This window comes from Sapajus apella, unplaced genomic scaffold (assembly GCF_009761245.1).
Source record: "Sapajus apella isolate SASKATOON/1434 unplaced genomic scaffold, GSC_monkey_1.0 scaffold91, whole genome shotgun sequence".
NCBI classification, from domain to species: domain Eukaryota; kingdom Metazoa; phylum Chordata; class Mammalia; order Primates; family Cebidae; genus Sapajus; species Sapajus apella.
Genome location: NW_022437031.1, coordinates 3011525 through 3017806, shown reverse-complemented (window position 1 = coordinate 3017806; position 6282 = coordinate 3011525). Strand labels below are relative to the sequence as shown.

The window sequence follows — 6282 nt, the reverse complement described above, 5'->3', positions numbered from 1 at the left end:
TGCAAATGTTGATAGTTATATCTCTCATTACAGTAACTCAAATGGCATCTACGTTTACAAAGTGATTAATGTGGTGGTTCTTAAACTTGGTTGCACATTGAAATCAGAAGGGGGCTTGATATGATTTGGATCTGTGTCCCCACCAAAATTTCACCTTGAATTGTAATAATCCCAAAGTGTTGTTTGATGGACCCAGTGGGAGATAATTGAATCATGGGGGCAGGTCTTTCCTGTACTGTCTTCCTGATAGGGAATAAGTCTCATGAGGTCTGATGGTTTTATAAAAGGGAGTTCCCCTGCATATGCCCCCTTGCCTATCCTTAGACATGCCTTTGTTTCTCCTTTGTCTTCCATCATGATTGTGAGGCCTCCCCAGTCATGTGGAACTGTGAGTCAATTAAACCTCTTTCCTTTATAAATTACTCAGTCTCAGGTATGTCTTTATTAGTAGCATGAGAACAGACTAATTCAGAGCTCTACAAAATACTGATGTCTGGGACCCACTCCTAAATAAAGACTTCGATTTAATTTGTCTGAGGTAATATCTGTATATTCGAACTTTTAAAACTTTTCCAGGTGACTCTAAAATGTAGCCAAGATGGCACAGAGGACTGCAAGGGGACAGAGTGAGGTGAGAAGGAGGAGGCACCGACTGGAGAAGAAGAGAGCAGAAGAGACCATGGCCGCCTGATGAGGCGGTGAGGCAGGAAGGAGGCCTGACCCTGGCCCGGACCTTGGGCTCCGGGACAGGTAAGGATGGACCGACAGACATGGGGTTCTGGAGCAGCTGGCCCCAGAGGACGCAACCCTGGGAGGCTACCTGCATTGGTGAGCCACCCCTCCTCCCACTCACCCCTCCTCTCCACCCTTCTCCCTTCCCCCTCTCCCCAGCCTGCTGTGCTCTGAACAGCCAGAGCGCCTTCTCCACAAAAGTTTACAAATGAAAATGTAGGAAACGTCTTTGTCTGGCTTGGATAATAGCAAACTAGTGGTCATAGTGCAAGAGATATAAGCAAGATATAATCCTGGTCTAGGATCCTTGTTTGAGATTCTGCTTTGAGGTATACCAGGCTGTCAGGTGGGGCTACTTCTTTCTGGATGACACTGACCCTGAGAGCATGAAGGATTTTGGTTTTCAACCGGTGAAAGAGCAAGGAATATGTTTGTTCCAACTGCAGCTGTAGCATTCCTGCCTCCCACTTTGCTCCCCATCAGGATACGTGCCTAGGAATAGGTGGAAACAGTAGCCGAGTCACCAGTAGCAATAATATAAGCAAATCTGAGAGTGACCAAGAGGATAATGATGACATCAGTAACGACTGGTCCTATGGCTCAGAGAAGAAAGCCAAGAAGAGAAAATCAGACAAGAATCCCAATACCCCTCGAAGATCAGAGTATTTAAAACACAAAAATGGGGAACTTAGCTATTTGAATTTTTTTATGTGTAACAACTCAACTGGGATCAGCTATGAAATCAGTTATGATTTCATCATAACTATGAAATCAGTTATGAGACCAGGGAGCTTCATAACCTTCTAACCATGCAATATAGGGTGGTTTCTGAAGACACCAAGATATGCACAAAGTCCCAGCACACAGACGAGCAGAAGTGAACCTTGAAGATTTATTTCCTCAGGGCCTCAGCTGTCCTTCCACAGATGGAGAGCTCCCAGGATAATGACAGCTTTGACATGACTGACCGCTAGGCCCTGATCAGCCAACTTCAGTGGGACTGGTCCTCTGATCTCTCACCCTCTGATTCAGGCTCCCCCGGGACGAGTGAAAATTAGGGTTGAGGTCTAGGTACCAGCAGCTCCGAGACACAGAAAACCAAGAAAAAGAAATGCCATCTGAGTCTGGTAGGGACTACCTCCAGTCTGGACTCCAACAAGAGGAAGCCAAAGCCACCGGTACCCCCAAAGGTGAACACCTGTGATAACATCAACTGATTTCAGTGCAAGAGTTAGCCTTTTGCTGAGCAGAACCCTGTCTCCTGATCCCCAGCCAGGTGCCATAGCCTGGCAAATGGATGGCTGCTGGGGGTTGGGGCCCGGGAGGTTTGGTGGGCCAGGCAAGCAGAGGATCTGATTACGTACTCTGCGGGGGCATGTCAAGGTCCTTGGCGTGCAGAACTCAGACCTGGATATATTATGCTTTGGACATAAGTTTGGTGGTGAGGTGGCTTTCCTATTTATACTGTGAGTTACTGAATGTCCAGCTAGGCCAGGGGCCTGAACTGGGTGCTGTGTCAGGGCACTGCCTATCCCCCACCCCAGGAACTGGACTAAGTCCTGCTGAGGGGCAATGTGGTGGTCTAGGAGGCTATGAGTTGGAAGCTGAGCCTGGAGGGGGCCTGTTGTGGTTGCCCTCAGTAATGTGAATGGGTCCAGTACTTGGAGCCAAGGGGCAAGGATGGGCATGTCTTGTCTGTGAGGAGAATCCTATCAAATGTCCCCAGTCCCAGTGGTAGGCAGGCACAGAGTGCTGTCTGCTGAGGTCGGGGTCCAGAATTGCTGCCACCTTCTCTGGTGAGACCCTCCTTTATCTCTGGCCTCCCCTTGGAAGTAGAGGGGAGAAGGGACAGCCCTTTCCACTTAGTCCCCATGGGTCTCCTTGGCAGCAGGAGCTGTCCTTTTGTTGTTGGGTGCCAAGAAAGGGCCTCCAGCCTTTATGGCTTCAAGGAATTGGAAAGGGAGCGTATGAAGAGGGAGCTATATCAGAATTACTACCCATGACTCTCCTCCCTGACCCAGGGCTGGTGGGGAGTGGGGCCCCAAAGTGAGAGGGAACTGTGCTACTTTATTTGAAATGTTTTCGTACCTCATTCCCTGCCCTACCAGGGCAGCCCAAGTTCCCAACTGCTGCTTGCCACCCTGCTTCACCTTGATTGCCTTCTGTTTCTCTCTCAGAGCTCCTGCCTCCAAAGTACCCCACCCACCATCCCGAGTTTCTTTCCTTAGTGATTTTAAATTATTTATTCTATATTTGTGGTTTGGGGCTCTAAGGATAATCTTCATCTCGTGCCTCTTCTCCATTTGCTAGGAGTCAGGTGGAAAGAGAAGGTGGCCTCTGTGCTCTGGGTTGTCAGTGCTGGGGAAGGGGTATCATTGCCCTTCTGTGGGACTGTCAAATGCCAGTGTGCCCACCTGCCTGGTCTACATCATGAAGAGATGTACTATTCCCCCCTCCATCTGGGCACCGCTACACCCAGGAGCTGAGCTGGAGGACCACAGCCAGGACTGAGAGCAGAGCTGACTGACATGAGTGGAGGTGATCCTGAGCCAAGTTCTCTGGCACTTGCTGGACATGTCCCCTACCCTCTTCCCAAGAGGAGCCATCCTACATGTGGGTAGCTAGTACCCAGGATTGGTTGGACTGATCGAGTTAGGGACCCTAGAGCATTCAGGGAACAACAGAGATAGGGCTACAGTATCCTGTTTGGAACCCTACTGTCCCCTTAGGGTGATTCTGATCACGGCTGATGTCTGGCTGCAAGTTGGTTTTGACCCACAAATTGAAATTATTTTTTTAAAAGCAGATTTTGGCAGGAGTTAGAATAAATCCTGGGGCCTGGGCCCCTCTGTTCCTGGCCATCCATAGCCTTCTACCTCCAAGGGAAAGCCAGAGATAAAGGAGGATCTCACCAGTCCCCCAGGACCCTTCCATATGCAGTCTTGGGAGTAGGCTGAAGGTAAAGGGAGGAAGGCTATAGCCCACTCTCCCTTCAGAAAGGCAGCTGCAGGTCAGGCCCTAATACAGCCTTTTCTCTCTGGCCTCTCCCTTTTTCCCCCTTCTGGTTAGAGGAGTCAGAAGCGGGAAGTAGTTTGGGAACTTGTTTGTCCGCATAAACTTCCCCATTGTTCCTTGGCCCACCCTCCGGGCAGAGCCCCCTGCCCAGGCTGGGTAACCGATGGGCTTGGTCCAGCAGGGACCCTGAGGGAATAAACCCTTTTCTTTTTGAAGAGAGAGTTCCCCCGCCCAATCATGTAGTTGAACAGTGGCTAGGAGCTCTCCACTCTCCTCCCTCTAACATCAGGCTATGTAGACTTCAATTCCCATCCTTCCCACATCAGATAGGTGTCATCTGCCCTTTGTCTGTCTCCTGTCATGTGTCTGAGTGTGTGTGAGGGGTGATTCTGTACTAATTTCAGTGGCCAGTGGCTTTTCCTTCCATGCATCACTCTCCCCCACCTGCATACCCACGGGCCACCTGCCTGGCATTACCACATGCTGGGGTCATTGAGGGAGGTCATTGAGCTCACGCTATCCTATGTTCTTGAGATTTTTTTTTGTGCATATGTAATTCGTTATATACGTGCAGCTCATTTCGTAAATGTCGCGTATTCCCTCAGCCCCTGTGGCTGCTGTTGTAAATAAACTGCATCTCCTGTTGGTAAAAAGAATAATAATAATAAATAAAGTGTAGCCAAGACAATGACACTGTTTTACACCTTTGATTAATTTGACACCATCAGAATTGATAATAGTGACTGCTTGGATCCAAAAATTTGAGAACTTACCCTGAAGTAGTAGAAACGAAACCAACCCTTAAAACTCCATCAACCAGCAACAGCATGGACATGTGCCCCAACACAGCATGAGAATTACATGTTTCTTTCTAGTACCAGAAAGATATAAAGTGTTTATCAAGCCTTTGGAAAAATGAACTGCTCTTGAAAATTCCACATATATGTTTTTTACATATCAGTGATGTATAACTCTCACTTCAAGAGATTATAGCAAAGGGAGACAGCCAGACGAAAATATGATTAACTGAATTTTTCCTTGCAACGGCTTCCAACATGGAGACAGGCAACAGCTGCATTTGAGTTAAGTGATTCATGTATATTGAAAAAGTAGCATCTACTGTTGGACACTTTGTGCCTCCTCACATGGCTCAGCATCAGTACAGTTCCATTAAACCAGTTTTGCCACAGGTATCTCGGCCTTTAGACCTGCCTGTCTGTTTAGATCTGCTGGCACTACCTCAGTAGTGACAGCCAGGAACAGCCTCACAAAGACTCATAGTAAATAAATCAAAGATCACCACTCTTCATGTAGGTGACAGTGACCAAGCCAATCAAAGATGTGCAAGTGGTGGTGACTTCTGCGACTCTGGGCACTCTGGTGATTCCTTTTAAGTCTGTCTTGATTGTTTATTGCCAAATGTTCTCTCTGTCCCACAGTTACACACATTGTTACACCACCCTAGTTGCTCCACGGGAGTGTAGGCCTGATTTCATTCTTGGGTTACCCAGGACATTTTTCCATCTCAGTCAGCACACCCTCAGGGAGTGCTTGAATTTCCCAACTCCCCAGTCATGGGATTGATTATCACAGCTTACTAGAATAGTTAGTCCTTAGGGAGAAAACTTAATAAGTACTCTCAAAAAGTGTTCTGGGTCACAAGACCGTGATCTGTAAAAGATGACTGTTGGAACTGGGATTATATACTACAGAGAAAAAAAAAAGACTTACGATGGGAATACTCAGGGAAGGGGATATCTTTGCAAACAGTCTGTAATATTGGAAGCTATGCCAAACAACACCTAATTTAGCACCTGCTAAGCCTTTAATGGGCTTAGTTGCCATAGGAAAGATGACCTACACTGGGATTTCCTTTCTGATTCCAGAATTGAAAGTGATCTCTCTCCTTTCAACTCCTGGACTATTTAGTACATATTACATGGCACTTACTATGTGTGGCCTAAAATTCTAGTTAGATGCTATGTGTCTGTGTTTCACTCTGGATATTGGGTTTCCTGAAAGCAGTAATGTTTTGTACTCATTTTCATATTTCCAGTGCCAGCTCAACGTCAGGCATATAGTAGACATGCAGAAACTGAATGAATAACATGAACAAAAGAATACATTCCCTAGCACTGAGCAGTTTTGTAAACTGGACAGTGTGTTTTCAAGAAAACTTTTAGAGGCTTATTCCTTGGAATATATGACCTGTAAACTTTACACGGCAGATTTGATTCCTATTTGAGTACTACAAAGGAAGAAAATTAACTAAAAGATCTTAGAATGTTGATACATTCACCCATTCAATAAATATTTATTGAGCTCCCAAGGTTTCAAGCATGTTTCTAGGCACTTGTGACATATCAGTAAATGAAGTACACAAAATCTCTACCTCACAAAGCTTATATTTTAGCAGATAGTAAAAATTAGAAATAAATTACATTTATGTTCCCCAACTTTTATTTGTCCACCCACTACATAAGTCCAGGTTTAAGTCCTCAGATAATAAAGCCAGATAATAAGGAGGAATTGTGA

At 46.3% G+C, this 6282-nt stretch overlaps 1 pseudogene; it reads left to right on the top strand.

The window, feature by feature from the left end:
• The first annotated feature begins 940 nt into the window (after positions 1 to 940).
• Positions 941 to 1949, top strand: LOC116534974 (annotated as a pseudogene).
• The last annotated feature ends 4333 nt before the right edge of the window (positions 1950 to 6282 follow it).